This window comes from Camelus ferus, chromosome X (assembly GCF_009834535.1).
Source record: "Camelus ferus isolate YT-003-E chromosome X, BCGSAC_Cfer_1.0, whole genome shotgun sequence".
Classification (NCBI taxonomy): domain Eukaryota; kingdom Metazoa; phylum Chordata; class Mammalia; order Artiodactyla; family Camelidae; genus Camelus; species Camelus ferus.
Genome location: NC_045732.1, coordinates 60,898,802 through 60,919,162, shown reverse-complemented (window position 1 = coordinate 60,919,162; position 20,361 = coordinate 60,898,802). Strand labels below are relative to the sequence as shown.

Genomic DNA, 20,361 nt, shown 5'->3' with positions numbered 1-20,361 from the left:
CTTCAGTTTGATCTCACAGCGGAAAACATTCAGATATTTCAAAGCCTTGGCAATTTTCACTTTGCAGGTTTACTCACCTATAATATGATTCTATAGATAAGTCCATGAGTGTGTGATTTCATGCAATTTGTTTGGCTGTGTCATGTCATGTATCAAAGTGACAGTTTTTATCACCAGAAATGCCTTGTGCCAAGGATTATCTTTTGAAAGCAGTGGAGCTTATCAGAGTTTTACAAAGAAGTAAATGGCCTCTATTTCAAAAATAGAGATCCAGAACATGGAGCAGGAGAATAATTGCTGAAATATCAGTCAAGATACTTTGGAATTTTGCCATAATTCTGGCACTTACTAGCTGTGTGATGATGGGAAAGTCACTTCACCTATTGACCCCAATTAACACATTCTTAAAATAAGCCAGTTGAATTAGATTATCTACATGGCACTTTCCAGCTCTAATTTGTTCATTCAACACATACTTAGTTCTGGCCTACTATAAGGATACAACATAGCAGCTAAAAGCACGTTTCTGAAATCACAGCGCCTAGGTTTGAATCATGTGTCCATCTTTCACGTGCGTGTCAATGGACAAGATATTTTAACTCTGTGCTTCAATGTCCTCACCTATAAAGTGGGGATAATAATAACCTACCTCATAGAGTTGCTGTAAGAATTAAGGGGAAATGGTGTATTTAAAGCATTTAGAACAGTTCCTGTCATTCAATGAATGTTAGTGATTATTATTATGAGCTAAGTATTGGAGCTACAATGGGAAACAAGAATGAAAGAGTCTCTGTTCTCAGAAAGTATCTAGAAAAGAAGGGGGAAAAAGAAATGACAAGCATGAATAAAGGTATGACAGTGAAAGTAGTTGCTAGGGAGAAACAGAGCAAGAAGCCTCAGGGGGCCTTAATGTAACTTGTAAGGAAGAATTAAACTGAGAAAAGGACAGTAAGAAGTAGCTAGGGGAGGGTATAGCTCAAGTGGTAGAGTGCATGCATGAGGTCTGGGTTCAATCCCCAGTACCTCCCCCAAAGATAAATAATAAACCTAATTACCTTCCCCTGCAAAAACAAAACAAAACAAGAAGTAGCTAGTTAAGGAGGAGGGGAAGAATATATTCCAGGCAAAGGGAATGGCATGTGCAAAGGCTGTGCTTCAAAAACTCCTATGGGCTAAGGCATGGTATTTATTCATATAAGTATAATCCATACAGCAATGACCATACATTAAAAATGTACCATGACCTTTTTTTTAAATCAAAACATACCATTTTTGATAGTATAAAAGGAATAAAAAAGCAACGGCCGAATGGGAGAAGATATTTGTAGCACATATATCTGCCCTAGGACTCATCCAGAATATATAAAGAAAAGAACATACAACCCGATAGAAAAATGAACAGAAGACTTGACCAACAGATACCTCATCAAAAGGCTCTCTAAAGGGCCAATACACGTACAAAAAGCACTCAACTTCATTAGTCACTGAGATAACATAAGTTAAAACCACAATGCAATACCACTACACATCCATGAGAATGGCTAAATTAAAAAATAAAAATCAAGGGCTGACAAGTTTGTGGAGAACCTTGGACCTTCATACACTGCTCGTGGGAATGTAAATTTGTACAGACACTTTGGCTACATCTATTAAAGCTAGGCATATGCATATTTTATGAGCCTGCTACTGCATGCCTAAGTATATGCAAAACAGAAATGCAGACATATGTTCACCAAAGGAGAATGTTCCTAGCAACACTGTGCTTAATAGTTGAAAATCTGAGTGTTCATCAACAGTAGAACAGATAAATAAACCATGGTATACTCACACAGTGGGATGACAATGAGTTATCTACAACTAAACCCAAAGATATGGAACCTCACCAACATAATAGTAAGTGGAAAAATGCACACACACACACACACACACAAATTATGATTCCACTTATTGAAACTATAGAGCTGGAAAAAAATTCTATAGTGGAGGTGACTCTGAAGGAGAGAGTCATGACTTGAAGGGAATGCACGATTCTGTCACCTGATGAGAGTGCCGGTAAAGTACCTGTCTAGGAATCATACTTGGCTCCCTATTTTAAAGCGGATTGGCAATGTCTGTTGGAAACAGAACTGACATTTTTCTTGCAGACCTTCCACAATTAAGAGATGATCACAGCAATTCCAAGAATTGTATGAATTTGCACTTCCATCTCCCCTCTGTATCTAGAAGGATGATCTTTTCAAATCCAGAATCATAATTAAAAAATAGTAAAATGTCGAGGGACCACTGACCATGTATATAATTTGCAACAATGAAACCAATAAAGCAAGGTGGCTGCTGACAAGTCAGGTATTGTAAATGATAGGTTGGGCATTTTCTTTATGAATAGAACTTTATATTCTCTACATCTATTAATTGTATTCACTCATGAAAGCATTCATATTGGTGATATAATCCTCCTTGTGACAATCAACTCATGTTCTTCAGATTATGAGTATCTAATTATTGGATTCCTCACCCCTCATCTTGCTCCCATCCATCCTGCCACATTATGTACCCCCTACCCCAGTTCACCCAATCTCGGGTAGGGATAGGGGTCTCCTCATTCTCCATGGGGTAAATGAGAGAATCATGGCAGATCTACTTAACTTTGTGAGGATGAGGCTCTTGGAAAAGTTTTGTAGTTGATAAATTTTCAACCAAATTAAGAACCCAACGAAGCACACTGAATAATGGTCACCCAAAGGGATCAGGTCCTAATCCTTGAAATTTAAGGATCTTGACATTGCAATATTATTCTGGATTATCCAGATGGGCCCTAAATCTAATCACAAGTGTCTTTATAAGAGTGAGGTAGAAGTGAGAGGATGAGAGAAACAAACAAGGGAAGGCCATGTAAAGACAGGCAGAGATCAAAATGATGTGGCCACAAGATAAGAACACCAAGGAATGCCAGCACCCTCAAGAAGCTGGAATTGGCAAGGAACAGATTCACCCCTAGAATCTCCAGAAGGAGTGCAGCAATGCCAACACCTTGATTTCAGTTTAGTAAAACTGATAAGAAATTATGAACTCCGAAACTGTGAGAGAATAAATATCTGTTGTTTTAAGTTTGTGGTAATTTGTTATAGCGGCCAAAGGAAACTAACACATCAACCATCTCATAAAAGGAAAAAATATATATATAAAATATTATGAATATGTGCACATAAGAGATGGGCAGAAATTCAATATGGTATATATCTTTCTTTTTCTACCCTTTAATTAAACTGTTAGCTGATCACAGAGAAGAAGAGGCTCCACCCACCTCCCCGATTCCCAATGCCCAGCACTCTGCCAAGTATACACCAAAGTTCATTTGGGAGTAAATAACTGATAAGAAACAGTATTGTGCATTTCTCTGACATCTTCAGGCACGTTAACTTCTAAGTTGAAACTTATAACATACTAAAAATTTAGACACAAACAAAATACATGATCTTGCTAATCAAAGTGTGATCTGATAACCAACAGCATTGGCATCACTTAGGAGCTTGTCAGAAATATAGAATCTCAGGCTCCACCCTAGATTTACTGAATGAGAATCTGCTTTTAAGTAAATTCCCTGATGATTCCTGTACACATTAATGTTTGAGAAGCGCTGAACTATAAGATAATCAGGAAAATATAAACTGCTACTGTATAGCACAGGGAACTGTATTCAATATGTTGTAATAACGTATAATGAAAAAGTATATATATAAATATATGTATAAACTATCACAACATTGTAAATCAACTATACTTCAAAAAATAAAATTTTTTTAAAAACTTACTTTACTGTACACCTGAAACATTGTAAATAAACTATATATACTTCAATTAAAAAGGATAAGAAAAAAAGAAAATCTGAACTGATTATTTGATAATATTATGAATTACTGTTAACTTTTTTTAGGTGTGATAATGACATTGGGTTAAAAGAGTCCTTTAGAGATGTGTACTAAGTATTTATGGATGAAATTATATGATGTCTGGGATTTACTTCAAATAATTCCGGAAGTGGGGATGGGAAGTAGATGGGGGTATACAAAGGACAAGTTTGGCCATAAAATGATAATTATCGAGGCTGAGTGATATATACATGGAGGTTCATTATACTATTCCCTCTACTTTTGGATATGTTTGAAATATTCCATAATAGAATATCTGGTGTAGGGTAATTTTTTTCCCTGGTAGACCTTATGTCTGTTCACTGGCATTCTTATAAAAACTACCCAATAGCTGAACTATAATTTAGATACAACTAATTTGGGAAAAAATACTTTGTAGTGATCTCATATTTCTCTCTACTCCTACTGTTATCTGCGAGGGAGTTTGGGACCAAGGGCAGATACAAATAACCTTGGAGAGTGTGCTCATACAGGAATCTGGAGAATTATGTGGCCTTCCTGGACTTGGGTACAAAGCCTTCTCAATGCCCAAAACACGTAATCTGAGCAGACAGTCTTCCAGACACTGTGTACAACCAGAATGCTTGATTAGGGAGTGAGAACTCTAATTGGACAACCCTTTAAGGGATGGATGTTATGGCTAAAGGACAAGGAATGGGATTTTCTGGTATGTCTTTAAGGATGGTGAGCACAGAATCAAGCTAAGTAATAGCAAATGGGATCCATTTTGCTGGCATCACCTTAGCATCATCACAGAGAAAGTATTTGTTTCCGTGGTACATACTGTACATCTACCACCTCACAGGCAGGGGTCTGACAATGTGCGTCAGATATTTAATTTAGCTCCATTCCCCTCATTGGGGGTTTTCAACAGTGATTACTATTCTTCTCTTTCACTCATCTGCCTCTGTTGCTACCATGGCAAAGAAGCAGCCGCAGCTCCTCCTGCAATGACTGGTCGCTGGGTGTGCTGGGTGTGCTGAATTTCTATCTGGCTGCAGCAATGTGTTAAGCCTCCCTCTTGCTAGGCAACAATGCCTTCATCAGTACTGAAGCTTCAATTCATCTTCCAGTTATAATTGAAATATTAATTCAATTAAAATCAGTTTGCCTACAGAAAACCAGAAGATTTTTATCCCTTTCCCCACCGCATTTTCCTGAATCCCTCAGAATTAGGGAGAAGGTTGTACATATTACTATTCTTTAAAAAGGATGCTCAATCCTTCTGTCTGCTCAGGACTCCCAGTTCTTGGTAAATAATCGGGTCACATCCAAATTGGAAGCCTAAAAGAACTGACTGAAAAATTGGATTGAACGACATGATTGTGACAGAATTTATCTCCATCTCACTGCTTCAGGAGACTAGGAGTGGCTGGGTGGGGAGTGAGGAAATTGGGAGCTTCTCTAGCAATGTAAGTTTACAATGTACATCTTTCAATTAAACTGCATTCATTTTTTAAATAAAATTAATGAAATTTGTTCTGCAGTCTTTTGAATGTAAAATCCCTTTAGCTCTTAAATGCATGATAGGTTCTAATCTTTGGGCTCAGTCTATAGGAACTCCAAGTTCCAAGTAGATCTTTATTATACCAGAATGTAGCTAAAGACTGAGATCAATTACTGCAGTAAGAGATCTGTGGATCCTAACACTGATCCCAGGCTAGATCTCAGGCAGATCCTTTATAATGTGGAAGAGTCAGGTTGAAGCCAAAATGAAATCTCTTGGTCAGAAGTTCTGGATTATCAGTTGCTGACTGGTATCTAATGGGACAGATACTGGGAGTCATTTCAGTCCTCTCCTCATAATCCTTGGGCTCTCCAATCCCCACAACAACAAATGTGTAAGGTAGATATTATTGTGCACATTTTGCAGATCAGGAAATTGAAGCACAGAGATCAAGTGACAAAAACACCTTTTGAAACTTCTATTCTAATCTACTTTGTTGGGTACTCCTACCAAATTTAGTCCAGTTTTCTTCAAAATGAGTACGTTACACTCCTGATAATACATGAAGACTTTTTCCAAGGAGTGCCCAGGCATGGATTATTTTTTAAAAATCCTTTTCAAAATCTCGACTTCCATATGTTATTTTTTTCTGTTGTAATATCGATCATTTCCTAAGTCCCATTTCACCACCACCCTTCTCCTGTTTGACAGAAGAAAAGCATACCCCTTAACCATCCAGAACCTAATTTATTGGTGAGTGTCCCAGATGGTATGCTACAATATGGAGGAACCTCCAAAAATATTTTGCTCAGTTAAAGAAGTCAGACACAACGTACTACTTGTTCTATGATTATGTTTACATAAAATTTCCAGAAAAGGTAAATCTATATAGGCAGAAAGCAGAACAGTGGTTGCTTGGGCCTGGGGTTGGGAGCAATGATTGATGGCATACAGACATGAGTGAAAATCTGGGGGATGATGGAAATGTTCTCAAACCATACCGTGGTGATGGTTGCACGACTCTATAAACTTAATAAAAAATCATTGTATCGTATACTGACAATGGGAACATTTGTGACATGTAAATTATGCCTCAATAAAGCTGTTGGGGGAAAAAAACTCTAAGGAACCATACAAAGGGACAATTAAGAAATACTGCTGTCTAGTTGCACTATGATGTTTGGGAACAAATCCATTTGCAATTCAGGTGATTTCCAATTCTTTGCTTTCAAGAAAATTGAAAGAGTACTCAATCCAGTTATTAGCTGGCAGGACATTAAAAAAATAATTCTTGATGATAGATCACTATCTTATTTTTGGCATATAATGCGGAAGGAAGTCAAAGAATTGAATGATATTGCTATATCCTGGATTCTCTGAGTAAATTTCCTCATTACTTACATTTATAAAACTAACAAAAGAGATATAGGTCTGATGATGAACTGTCTCGTTACACTAATAAGTAATATTAATGCATATACACAAATTAATGACAGAAATCCATTACATTTTAAAATGCATTTCAAATTGCATATTCAGTTTTAATGTTTAACAATTATTAATCAAAAATTATATATTTTAGGTTGTTTTGATCAATGTTCTATGATCAATAATGATGAAAATAATGCAAATCTAGGGAAAAATGTTTTAACCTGGAGCCTTATAATGAGAGGATCTATAAAAAATTAAACGTGAACATATTTACGCATTTTTGTCGCACATAAGTATTATAGGGTAATCAACAAAAACTTTTCCAATGTAAAAGTATAGTGTAATAACATTAGAGTAAAATTCTGTGGGGGTAAGAGTGCGGAAGTAGAAGTTCAAGGAGAAAAAGAGATTATGTAGAATTTTCAACTGTTAAAAAAGAGCTTTTTCCTGAATTTTAAACGAATAATGGGTTTCATTCCAGTATTTAGCTTCCATTTGGTACATCTGTAATACTGACAAAATATGTTTGTTTACACACTGTTGTACATGTACTTCAAGAATAGGCAAACTAATAATCCTTTGTGATAAAAGTCACAATAGTGGTTATCTCCGGGAGTGTTTTGACTGGGAGGTACATGAGAGAGCCTTCAAAGAGTATCGAAATACCCTGAATAAGTGGGTCTGCAGGACTGAACAGCAGTATGCATACGCATCCAGCAATACCTTCAAAATCTCTGCTTTACTGTATTCATTTATACATCAACAAATGCATTAAAAGAAAACAGCGTATTTACAGAACCCTAGAAATCATATCCTTTGCAATTATTTTAAACTCATGTGGAAAAAAAAAATCAGTCGGTCATCTTCAAAACGTGCAAAGGGGTAGAGACTTTGTCACAGTTCTTTTAGGAGGCATGTGTGAGCAAGAAGTGTGAGGACCACTGAACTAGCCTTCCGGACCGGAAAAGCCATAGTGGCCGCCTCCACTGTGCAGGTGCAGCTCTCCTAGCAGCAGTTTCACTCCCACCTCCAAAGCTGCCCCCACCTCCACCTCTAACCTGGGCCTCTCCGGCAGTCGGTAGCTCACTGTCCACCTTCATTCCGGGACTACACTTCCCAACAATGCAACCTTGCTCCTGGTGGAAGTTTACCTTCCTCACGTTGCATGCTGCACTGTGACGTCATACATTCAATAGCAGGAAGGGGTAGAACCGGTCTGGGCGCTTTGCTCTCTGGGAGTTGTAGTTTTCCGTGCGCGCGTCCTGGCCGGGAAAGAACTACAGAACCTTTCGAATCTGCAAGAGCGAGGCCGGGGGTTGGCGGGGGGCGGGTGGCGGGATGGAAGAAAAGAAGAGCCGACTTCCGTCTGAAGAGAGAACCAGGCAGAGCAGGAACGGAGAAGTGTTGTGTAAATCCCAGTGGATCCTAGCAATTTGGCGAAGCACTGTGGACTGCACCTGGCATCACCAGATTAAAAACTAAACTGGATTTTAAAGAAATAACTGTAGTGATTTTCTGGTTATAAAGGAAATGCTTATTCATGGTAGGAATATGGTAAAGTATAACGATGAAAATAAAAATCACAGGTCATCATAGCGCCTAGGGACATACACTTACATCATTTTATACTGGGGAGTCTGTTTTGTCAAGTGCTAACAAATGCAATTAAACGCTGCATGACTTGAAATGGAGAGGTAGCGCTATTGAAAATGAAGACAAAATTGTAGATATTATGTATAACTAGAAAATTCACTAACATCAAATGGAAAACAATAAGATATAATAAGAGAGTTTTGCAAGGCGGCTGCATATAAAACGCAAAATAAACAAAGAAAAATTAGCTTTCTTAATTTACTACAAAGAGACATTTAAAAATTATAATGGGGGGACAGGATTCCGTTCATAAAATACCAGAATTTAAACAAAATACACATAGGTCTTATATGATGACACACCATAGTTTTTTGTCTTTATCTTTTTATTTGAAATAATTATAGTTTCACAGGAATTGCAAAGATATTACTGAGAAGTTCTAGGTCCTCTTCACCCAGTTTCCCCAAATATTTACATCTTATTGAACTATAGTACAGTATGAAACCCAGGAAATTGATGTCAGTACAACATATCAGTATACTTCAAAGCTGTTTTATCACAAGTGGACATTTCTGTGACCACAATCATAATCAAGACACAATTCCAACACCTCAAAGATCTCCCTGGTGCCTTTATAGTGACACTTATCCCACCCCTAGCCCCTGGCAACAATTTGTTCCATGTCTATAACTTTGTCATTTCAAGAATGTGACAGAATAGAATCAAACAGTGTATGACCTTTTGAGATGACACACAGACACACCATAATTAATTGAAATTCATTAATGGGGAAAAATACCATTTTACTGAATGGAAATTTTGAAATTAAAAAAAAAAGTCAATTGCTTCCAAATATGTTTGGTTAAATATCTCTACTGTGCTTTGTGTACTCTCATCACATCTTCTTTATCCAATCATCTGTTGATGGACATTTAGATTACTTCCATGTCTTGGCTATTGTAAATAATGCTGTTATGAACATTGGGGTGCATGTGTCTTTTCAAATTAGAGTTTCTTCTGGACATACACTCAGGAGTAGGATTGCTGGATCATATGGTAAGTCTATTTTTAGTTTTTTGAGGAATCTCCTTACTGTTTTCCATAATGGCTTCACCAAACTACAGTCCCACAAACAGTGTAGGAAAGTTCCCTTTTCTCCACACCCCCTCCAGCATTTAAGTTTGTGGACTTTTGAATGACAGCCATTCTGACCGGTGTGAGGTGATACCTCATTGTAGCTTTGATTTGCATTTCTCTGATAATTAGTGATATTGAGCATTTTTTCATGAGCCTATTAGCCATTTGTATGTCTTCATTGAAGAATTGCTTGTTTAGGTCTTCTGCCCATTTTGGATCGGGTTGTTTGCTTTCTTGTTGTTAAATTGTATGAGATGTTTATATATTCTGCAAATTAAGCCCTTGTCCGTCTCATCTTTTGCTCAATATTTTCTCCCATTCCATAGGTTTTCTTTTTGTTTTGCCTACGGTTTCCTTTGTTGTGCAAAAGCTTGTAAGTTTAATTAGGTCCCATTTGTTAATTTTGCTTTTATTTCTATTGCCTGGGTAGACTGTGCTAAGAGAACAGTGCTAAGATTCATGTCAGAAAAAGTTTTGCCTAAGTTTTCTTCTAAGAGATTTCTAGCATCTTGTCTTATGTTTAAGTCTTTAAGCCATTTTGAGTTTATTTTTGGGTATGGTGTTGTTACCGAGTCCAAACTCATTCTGCTTGCCTCATGAAAAGCCAATAAATCGGGAAACGAGGTGTTGGGGCAAGGAATAGCAACTTTATTCGGAAAGCCAGCAGACCGAGAGGATGGCAGACTAATGTCTTGGAGAACCACCTTGCTCCAGTCAGAATACAGGCTCCTTTTCTACAAAAGAACATGGGAGGGGGTGTAGTTGATTGTTGCAAACAGAAGTGGAATGGTTTGTAACTATTTTGTTTAATAAATATTAAATGAGCATTTTTTTGTACCAACATTGTTCTAGGCACTTTTACATATGCCATTGATAAAACATAGAAATGAAAAGAAGGAGGGGCTAGAGATAATTTATATAACTTGATTATTATATATTCCAGTAACTTACTGAAGCTACATAAAACTTCACCCTATTCACATGACTATGTGTGTAAGTAGCACATGAACTCAATATTCCTTTTTTTCACTTCAGTTTGGTGACAATCATCTTATTCATTTATCTGAAACATTACAGACTCTGTCTTCTAAGGAGGTGTTCATCCAAGTACGTAAAATTTTCATATGGGAAACTTAGATTGCTTCTAAATGTTTTCCCATGAAAGAAATAATCTGTAATTAGCTTCACTGTGTTTTTCTACTTGCTTCATGAACCAGATTAGGAAAACGTATCTTACATGCATGAGAAATCTCCTGGTGTGTACTTGAATTCTAATTAAAAGCATTTAGTAATAAGATGGTAAGGGAAAAAGTCACACAACTGGTTTGATGCCAATAAGTTGCAAGAAGAGTGAGTTCAACAAACAGAATTAGAAATCCAGTCACCTGTGAATAATAAAATAATGGTACCCAGGCAAGTCTTGAATATCCACTATCCCAGAATCTGATTTCAGTGCTCTCTTTTGATCAATTTAAAGAAACATCTGTTAGAAGAGCATCAAAATATAGTATTTACGGTACAGTTTTGTTCCTTTACAATTGCATAAGTTGTAAACTGCTTTTAAAAATCTCACCATCTGAAAATTGCCCTCTATGAAATTGATTTGACTGTTCAGAAATCTTTTAGTTATCTAGTTTTAGATAGTTTTATCATCCTCTACAAGTGAAAAGCTAATTATCTAGTTTATTTTTTGTTAGCTCCATTGCTGTTTGCAAATACCCTCTAAGTCCCAGGCTAGCCTCCGTGAGAGGAGGGTCTTCGCTGTGTTCACTAATGTGTCCTCTGAGCCTGGATCAGTGCCTAGCAATAGTATGAGCTCAATTCACACGTATTAAAGGAATTGATCCTACACTAACATACTAAGAATGTTTTGCTTTCTAAAGTACAGTATTGCCCCAACACTTGTATTAAATACCAGTTCTCAATTATTCCATTACCAGGCTGCATATCATAGTGTTTCCAAATGCTTGGGTACCTTGGATTTTCCTTTGTGACTTGTCATTGTGCTGTTTGTATGAGAAGATCTGGTAAAAGACTCACCTTGAAGATACTGAGTAGGATTTCAGTTCTGATTCCACTCCCTGCATGACCTTAGGCAAGTCATTATTATGTGGCAGCTTTATGTCTGACACACAATAGGCACTTAAAATTCTCTTCCTTCTAGCCTACTCCACCTTTCCTTCCTATGTAAGATAATATTTGTTCTCAGTGTAACATTGTAAATATGTTGATTTTTAATTAACATTTGCAATAAGCTGGCAAGGTTTGTAACCCGTTTTTAACCCATCAAGCTGTCATTCTCCACAGAAATAAACCTCATTCTTATGCAAATGTAGGGGAGGAGGAAGGTAAAATGTGTGCTTAGTCCTTTGGAGCCCCCAAAATCCTGGTTTCGGGTCCTTAACAAATGAAATAAGAGCCTTGAGGCCATTATTCTTCTCACTCCACAATCGAATCGCCTTTAGCAATGCAATACAGCGTAGTGAAAATGTGCACTACATTGGGATCTAAATAATCTTAATTTGACTTTACGTTACCATTGACTGGTCATGTGACTGGATAAATCTGTTAATCTCTCTGCAAAATGGAGATTATATTATGGGTCTCGCTAGCCCCTCTCACAATGGAGATAATGAGATAATGTATGTGAAATCATTATGCCATATAGATGGAAGCCATTAACAATTTGAATATATCACTATTCAGCAGTGAATTTTTGCTATATTTCTCTTACTGATGTTTCATCGCATATATTTCTTTGCCTCTTGTCACTGTCTAGCATTCACCTGTGTTAAAGATTATATTATTAGATGGGAGGGATTTTCAATTTCAACTATATAAACTCACTATATAGCCCAATCTGGCTTTCGAGAAGTACCACAAGTAATCACCTAATTGTTCTCTAACATGTAGCTTTTACTTGTTCTAATATATAAAAATTTAAAAACATTGCAATTAATATAAGTATCAATATATTTTGTATAATTCATGCAAATATTGATATATGTATTAATGTATTTATTGGATGAATTAAAGTAAGTTTCAGGGAATTTTCTCTGTCATAAACTATAAATACTGCATTTCAAGATATGATAGTGAGACATTTGTTCATCAGAAAATATGTTTCAAAAAACAAATATTACCAAAATCTATATGATATAGTCATTTACAAATACAATCCACTTGAAAATATAAATGGATATATAATCCATTTGCCATTTAGTTTTGGACAAAAATCAAAAATTAAACTTACAGTGTTTCCTGATGCCCATGTTACATGTAATTTGATCAAAATCTGTCCAATATTTTAAAATAACAAAAGGTCATGGAACAGATAAAAGGAAAATTCCAAGAGGTTGAGTTCAAAAATCAACTTCATTCTGTTTAGTTAAATGAGTCCATATTTATCCATTATGGCAATTCCCTTCATTTAAATTGTGAGTGTTTCTCAGTCATTTTTAATGTCACTTTATAAGTTGCTAAGCTTTATTTGTTAATCAATGAGCATTACTGTCAAGCTGTCTTTGAATTAAAAAAAAACAGAATCTGAAATACTGGTTTGCAGTCTTTCCGTCTTCAGTGAAACAATTATGCAAATATTGCCATCTTTCTAATATAGTGAATAAAATTCTCATGATAAGTAATTCCACAAAGATCTATTAATATAATTTGGATTTCAGAGAGATTTTAAGAAATATATGAAGGAGCTATGGAATAATTTTACTCTAGAAAATAACTGGCACATAGCACCACCCCACAATTCAAAATCTCTACTTTTAGATTTCAGCATTTCTTATGGAATTATTTGCTTGTTTGCTGGAGAAAGTAAAAGACTATCAATTATTAGTAATGATTTCCTTAGTTGAAAAATGTAAAATAAATGATTGAAACATTTGGCAGGGGTCAGTAAGAGTTTGCATATTATTGATTCACTTTGTCCTAACACTTTAATGACACAGACACAATTAATATTCAAAGCATGGTTAATTATAATTATACTCCACAGATGTTCAGGAAAAATTAAGAACTGTAGTGATTTCAGATTGAATTGCCATGCAGAAATTCGAATCCTTTGACTCTTTACCTTTCTCTTAAAAATAAATAACTAATTTAGTACTTAGATGTTCAAATGCTTGGGCAGTATGAAATTGTGCCTAGTCCTAATTATATAAATAAGATAGATTTATTGAAATATGACTGTAAATATACAGAAAGTGTAATATGTCAAACGCCCATTTAATTAATTTCCACTGAGTAGCCATAGCAGTACTTCTCATACAGTAATGCAGGTATGAGTTAACTGGATCTTGTTAAACTGCAGACTGTTTCAGTCTGGGGTGGGGCTTGGGATTCTGCATATCTAACAAGTTCCCAAGTGATGCAGATGCTACTGATCCTGGCCACACTTTGACCATGGACTCAAGGGTACTATTAAGTGTTGTGAAGGCAAATGTTAACCATCACAAGCTTCTGAACCAAAAGTGAGACAATCATCCATATACTCACTGGATTGTGCAGCACACACAACACACAGGTGGGCCTGCTTCCAAGTAGATTGGATGTTTTGGTTTCAGGACTTTCCTCTAGGAGATTAATGAAATACAGTCTGCCAAACAAGACAGATGAACCAAGCCTTCCCAAAAGGACACACAAGTATAGGAAAACATGGGGTAGTTTTGAAACCCAAAGGACCTGGGTTACAATTCTGGTTCTGGTTACTAGCCAGGTGGTTTTGGGCAAACCACATTTGTTTTCTGAACCTCTAATTTTTCCTCTCTAAAGTGGGGATAGTAATAGCAGCTAATTGAGTGCTTCTAGGTTCCAGGCACAGACCTAAGTGTTTTAAATGTATTGCTTCATTTCATCTTCACAACTGTATTATCACCTCCATTTTATAGATTAAGAAATTTAAGGACAGAGAAGTGAAGCAAAATGCTCAAAATTGTGATAGGGAAGAACAAATCTGACTCCATATGAGATCTGTTCCTTTAGCTCTAACCCTGTGTTCTATTTCCTGAGCTTAGTCATGCTGGTTCTGCACCTTTTGTAAAAGAATATTGCCTATAGCCTGAAATATACAGGAGAGCCCATTCTCAATGTACTGACCTTTAAAAGTGTAACACTTTTCTATTCATATAGAGATAAAAAGTTGCAGAGTAGAGGATAACATTTGTCTTGTTGGAGCTTTACAGGGACATCATGACCTGACCTACATGGACAGCTGCAAGAACAAAGGATTCTGACACCAATAAGTTTGCAAAACCAACCACACCACCACCCTTTTTTAGTATAAAAGGAGCCTGAATTCTGACTTGGGTAAGATGGGTCTCTAGGACATCACTCTCCCATCTTTTCGGTCTGTTGACTTTCTGAATAAAGCCGTTATTCCTCATCCCAATTCTTTGTCTCCTGATTTACTGGCCCGTCGTGTGGTGAGTTTGGACTCAGTAACAAAATCACAATGCTGGTACGTGGTGTAAGTCTAGAAGTTTAACTCCACAGCCCACTCTGAACTACTATGCCATATTGCCTTTGCAGGGCAGTTGTCAGCATCAGAACCGACTACAAAATAGAGGCAGAGAAGGGTAGCAGATAGACATCAAAAGATCCCCTTTATAACTTATATAACTGATATTGGAGAGTATAGCGTCCATGAGAGGAAAAGTACGGTTCTTAACACTGAACCCCTGTGATGCAGGAAAGTGGGGCGTGAGAGGGTGGTCATGTCCCAGGTCTCTGGCAAGCCCCTGGGATGCGTCCCGCCAAGTGAAGTTCCTTTGCTTCATGCAGGAAAGAATTCAAGAGTGAGCCATAGTTGAGTAAAAGTAGATTTACTCAGAGAGATGCACACTCCATAGACGGAGTGTGGGCCATCTCCAAAGGCAACAGAGAGCCAGAGAAGCCTAGGGTGCAGGGTTGTTAGCTTTTATGGGCTCAAGTGAGAGGATTAATCCAACTACTTTGCAGAAGGGGCTGGAATTCCCAGGAACTGGGCCATCACCCACTTTTTGACCATTTATGGTCAGCCTTGAAACTGTCCTGGCACCTGTGGGAGTGCCATTTAGCATGCTATTATGTTTCAATGAGTGTATAATGAAGCTCAAGATCTACCAGGAGCTGAATCTTCCACCATCTTGGTGCTAGTTGCTGTGCCATTATTTTAATGGTTGTACCTTGCCCCTTTTCCTCCTGTCTCACCTAAATTAAGCAGGCTTATCTACCTGGGTATCAGGCAGCCACGGAACACCCAGGCCTGGCCGACAGGGGTTTGGCCTTTACTGCAAAACAGATGTAGACAGGACCCAAAGAGGATGTGTGAGTTAATCACTGAGCCACATGAGCTCAGTCCCTTCTCCCAAACTCATCATTCAGAAATGTCACTGATGGAGCTCCCTCCACATGGAAGAAACCAAAGGGGGTCGAAAATAAATGTTATCCCCAAACAATAAGATTCTGTCTTTAATCTATAGCTAAAAATCACATAAATGACATTTATTATACATCTATCTTACTAAATATTTGAGACTCTCCAATAGGACGTGCTACACTCCTTTCTGCTACCAGTTAGTCAGCCATCAATCATGAACGATCAAAAGAGATAATTGATCCTGAGGAGGGTACAAAATGCTAGCAAGAAAGGAAATTTGTCTACTGTTTTATATATAACAAAATAATCTGCTCAATTTTAAAATTTAGAAAGAAAGATCTATTAGTAAAAGCTTTTGCATGTAGGGCCTATTAAAAGTAACATATATTAAAGATAATTAAAGAATTATAACAAAGGATAAATGTATATTAAAGAAAAATAATTAAAGAATTAACATGCCTACAACATATTTTTAAGTTTTTATAAGTAGCTCTGAACTTGAGAAAAAATTTCATATTAAGAGCATCTATATAAATACTTATCCAATTAGAAAATAGTAAAAGTATATGAGTTGGTAAATGAGAGTCTCTAAACAATATGAAGAAAACAAGGAAGTATAAGAGAACATAATACTAAGTTTTACGTTTTGTAAATCAAGTTTATTTACCAATTGGTTGCCATACATTTGACCAGATTATTGTTCAGGGCTGCCTCACTGAAAAGCAACCTGCCAACATCACTTTAGGTGTTCTTATTTCCACTATATTTGTTCTTTGAGTTTATCTAGCTCTTTAGTCCCTTCATCCTTTCCCTTTTCCTCAAGTCATCAGCCGCCTTCTAATCTTACTTTATTTTCTATTCAACTCTAACTCTATGATCCACCTCTTCAACTATTCTCCCATTAGCATCCTCAACTCCCTTGTGTCTGTGGATTTGCACTGATATGTCCTGCAGATTCCAAAACCTGGATCAACCCAACCTACTAACTCTCTCACTCCTCACCTTACGTCACTGAGATTGGCTGTCTCCCCATAATTATGAATATAAGTATAAACACAAATATATGGATTCCAACCACAGCTGAGTTCTCAGAAAAGCAGGATAATTTGTTCAAGTGTCCCTGGGAAGAACCTTCTTCCATTCCCGACATCATCTATTCTTCACCGTTCTCTATTCATCTCAGAGGAGAATAGAAATCATCACAATTCTCTCTTCATCTCACAGAATAGATGTCTTCAGGCAAAAACTACAGCAATTTCCTTTTCCAACCTGCGAAACTTATCTCTATCCCTATACAACCTTATTTCTATTGGTTCAGTCTCTTTCTTTCCAAGATGAATGTTTCTGCCTGTGTTCTGAGTTACATCCTTTACTGTCTCCTCTGAAATCTTACTCTAACACTGGTTTTTCCCTTTACTGTATCTTCAATCTAGCCTTCTCTATTTTCTGACTGGTTCACCTTGACCTATAAATATTTTTAAATCTCCCACACATTAAAAATATTGTCCTTGATCCCTCTATGTCCCCTTCTAACCACTAGTCCCTCTTTTCACATTTTAAACTATTAACTTTAAAAGGATTTTCTGAACTCACTATTTCCATTCTCTCATCTTCCTTTTTCTCCACATTTCCATCTAGTCTAGCGCTTGTCCTCACTAATACCTTTAAGTATCAGTCAGGCCCCTAGTGGGAAAGAAATGGCATTCTAAAATTGGCTCCTTTGATAATAACTTAATAAAAGGAGTATTTATAAAGATGTAGGCAAGGTATAGGGAATCCCCTATTGAATCCTAGGGTTAGAAACAGTGGGATCACTTTACCACCTTTCCACCTGAAGGGGCAAGAGAAGGAAGCAGTTTCTAGAACCTGTCAATAGAGAAATCTGTGTAGAGGTGGGCACTGGACAGAAGCTGTGACTTTCTATCATAGGATGAATCCAGCATATGCTGAACACAGGAGGGAGTAAGGTGAATAAATATCCAAAACTCACCTTCCTTCACTCGGATCCGCAAGAGCTCCCCAATATTTGAGCCTAGAAATCTATTGATGAAGTTCATACACATCAGCTGGCCAGGCACAGATCAGAGCAGAGTGGAGAAGGGGGAAGAATGGATCTGCAGAGGCTCCCGAAGAGAGTCATCATGTCCATTTTCCCAGATCCAATGACCACTTTGCAATTCTTAACTTGTTTGATACCTGCAACATCTGACACTGTGGGTCCCTCTGGCTGTCACATTCCCTCCAATGATTTTTGCATCTTTGCGGTTTAATATGTCTCTGACCCTCCTGATCACTCTTTCTTGAATATTTTTGTCACCTTCTCTTCCTCTCCTTGCCTACCTCATACGTGTGGGTGTGTCCCAGGATTTTGCCCTCAGCCGACTTGTCTTACAATGTGGTCCTTAGTTTGATTGTAATCACATTTAATATTTCTACCTGTGTGCTGACAAATCCCAAACCTATTTCTCTAGGCCATATTTTTTTCAAAAGCAGCAACCTATATATTTTCAGTTGTCCCGTAGATAACTCCGTCTCAACACATTCAAAATATAACTCATCTTTACCCAAGTAAAGCTATTCCTTCACAAACCTACTCCTCTTCGTGTGTTTACTATTTCAGTCGATGAAAACAATTATCCCACTGTCTGTCCAAGCCAGAAATCTGGGTGATGTCCTTGTCAGTTCCGTCTCCCTCACCCCACATATCCAAGCAATCCTTAGATCATTTCAACACTACTTAATTAAAATAATTCATATCTATTTTTTGTCTCTTCACTACCGCTACTCTCTTAAGTCTTTAATTCTCCCTTGGACTATTGTTGTAATATCCTTACTGATTGTCCTGGCCTCCAAGGTCAGTCTCCATTTACTGTGCTTCAGAATTACCTTTTAAAAAGGCAAATATAATAAGATTCTTCTTTGGGAACAAAGTTGCCAAGGTCTTTTCTGATTTGCCATTGCCTATTAACAGAACCTCATCATCATTCTCTATACGGATGTTAGTAAAAGTTTCCCTAATAAATATATAATCAATTGTGTCCAGTTGCTTATAATAATTGTTACCATGTATACAGGAGTCACTAGGTGTTAGACACTGTGCAAAATGCTAAGTGTGAGATTTATTTCACTGAAACCTGAGACAGTGCTGTGATCCAGGTACTGTTTTTCCCTGTTTTACAGATGAGGGACTGCAGCTCAATAAGGTTATCTGCCTAAAGTAACAGGGCCGGGGATTGCATTTAATCCAGAGCTGTTCGAACCCAAAGTTTGTCTGGCAGTCCACATAGGGCTTTAGACCTGGAGCTCTGGAATCAGATTACCTAAATTTGGTTCTCCATTTAGAAGCTCACTGACAGTTATGATTAAAAGAAACTATCCATGCTGAACACTTAAAAAAGTGCCTGACACTTGGTAAGTACACCAAAAGCTACTATTCCAGGCATTAAGCTTTAAGGCTTTCTAGGACCTGAAAGAGTTAATTGCTTTCTTGGCCCTTTACATTGACTGCTCTTCTTCCCTCACCTTCAATTGCTTTTCTATAGGAAACTTGAGCCAGAAGTGGTGCCGAGCCTCATTCTGCATACAAGGCAGGTTTTGCCTGAAAAAGGACTGCAGCGTTTTCTCATTAGGAATTCCAGACCACATCCGCCTGCAGCCTCACAGTGAGAACTCATCTTTCTGAGCAATCACTTTGCAAGACAACTCGAAAGGCACAAGTCCAGATATAGTTGCTCATGTGGTAGGTATGGGGGAGGGGGATTGTTGCTGTTTTTGTTTGCCTATCTGTTTTGTCTTGGCGGGGGATGGGGGGGTAAAGGAGGAACCAAACTGCCTTTATGAATGTTTAGAGAAAAGTATAACACATCCATATGAATTCAGTGTGTGGTGTGGTACTGGCCTTCTGGCACACACACACACACACACACACACCCCTCCTTTCCTTCTCCCAGCCCACTCTCTGTCCGCACAGCATGAGTGAACATCCAGCATCATGACTGCCTACACAATAAACAGCAGTAGCCTGTGTCCCTTCTGTCACTGCCAGCAGTCCTGGACCCAAGTGCTTTCTTGCGCTGCCACCTGCTGAGGCAGCAGCACAGTTGAATGACCCTGACACTTGCTTTTTACCATAAGTGCATGCTCCTTCTCAACGTCTTGTCCCAGAGCCCCCTGGAAAACAGGGCACTTCAGTTTGTACTGAGAAATAAATTAACTATGCGTACTTTTCCTTCTCTGTCTTTTTTTCTTTTGGTTTTCTTTAGGGGAGGGGTTAAGAATTAAAGTAGTCCTCTTTTCCCTGACAATTTTTCAAGAAAAACTACTTCCGGTCATACCTCATTTTTTAGATATAATCATTTCCTTTTATCCCTTTCTCCCTTTTTAAAGCTCATTTAAAGCACTTGAAGTAGTTTATTCAAAAGTATTTCTTGTTCGCTTCCACCGTGCCAGACACTGCA

General features: G+C 37.6%; 1 long non-coding RNA gene across 1 annotated transcript in view; it reads right to left on the bottom strand.

Moving 5' to 3' along the window:
- The window catches only part of LOC116661826, a 202,094-nt gene extending 194,107 nt beyond the window's left edge, over positions 1–7,987 (bottom strand). Inside the window, exon 1 of the long non-coding RNA XR_004317812.1 lies at positions 7,866–7,987. This is a non-coding gene — a long non-coding RNA (uncharacterized LOC116661826). The remainder of the gene's footprint in view (positions 1–7,865) is intronic.
- Positions 7,988–20,361: the final 12,374 nt, after the last annotated feature.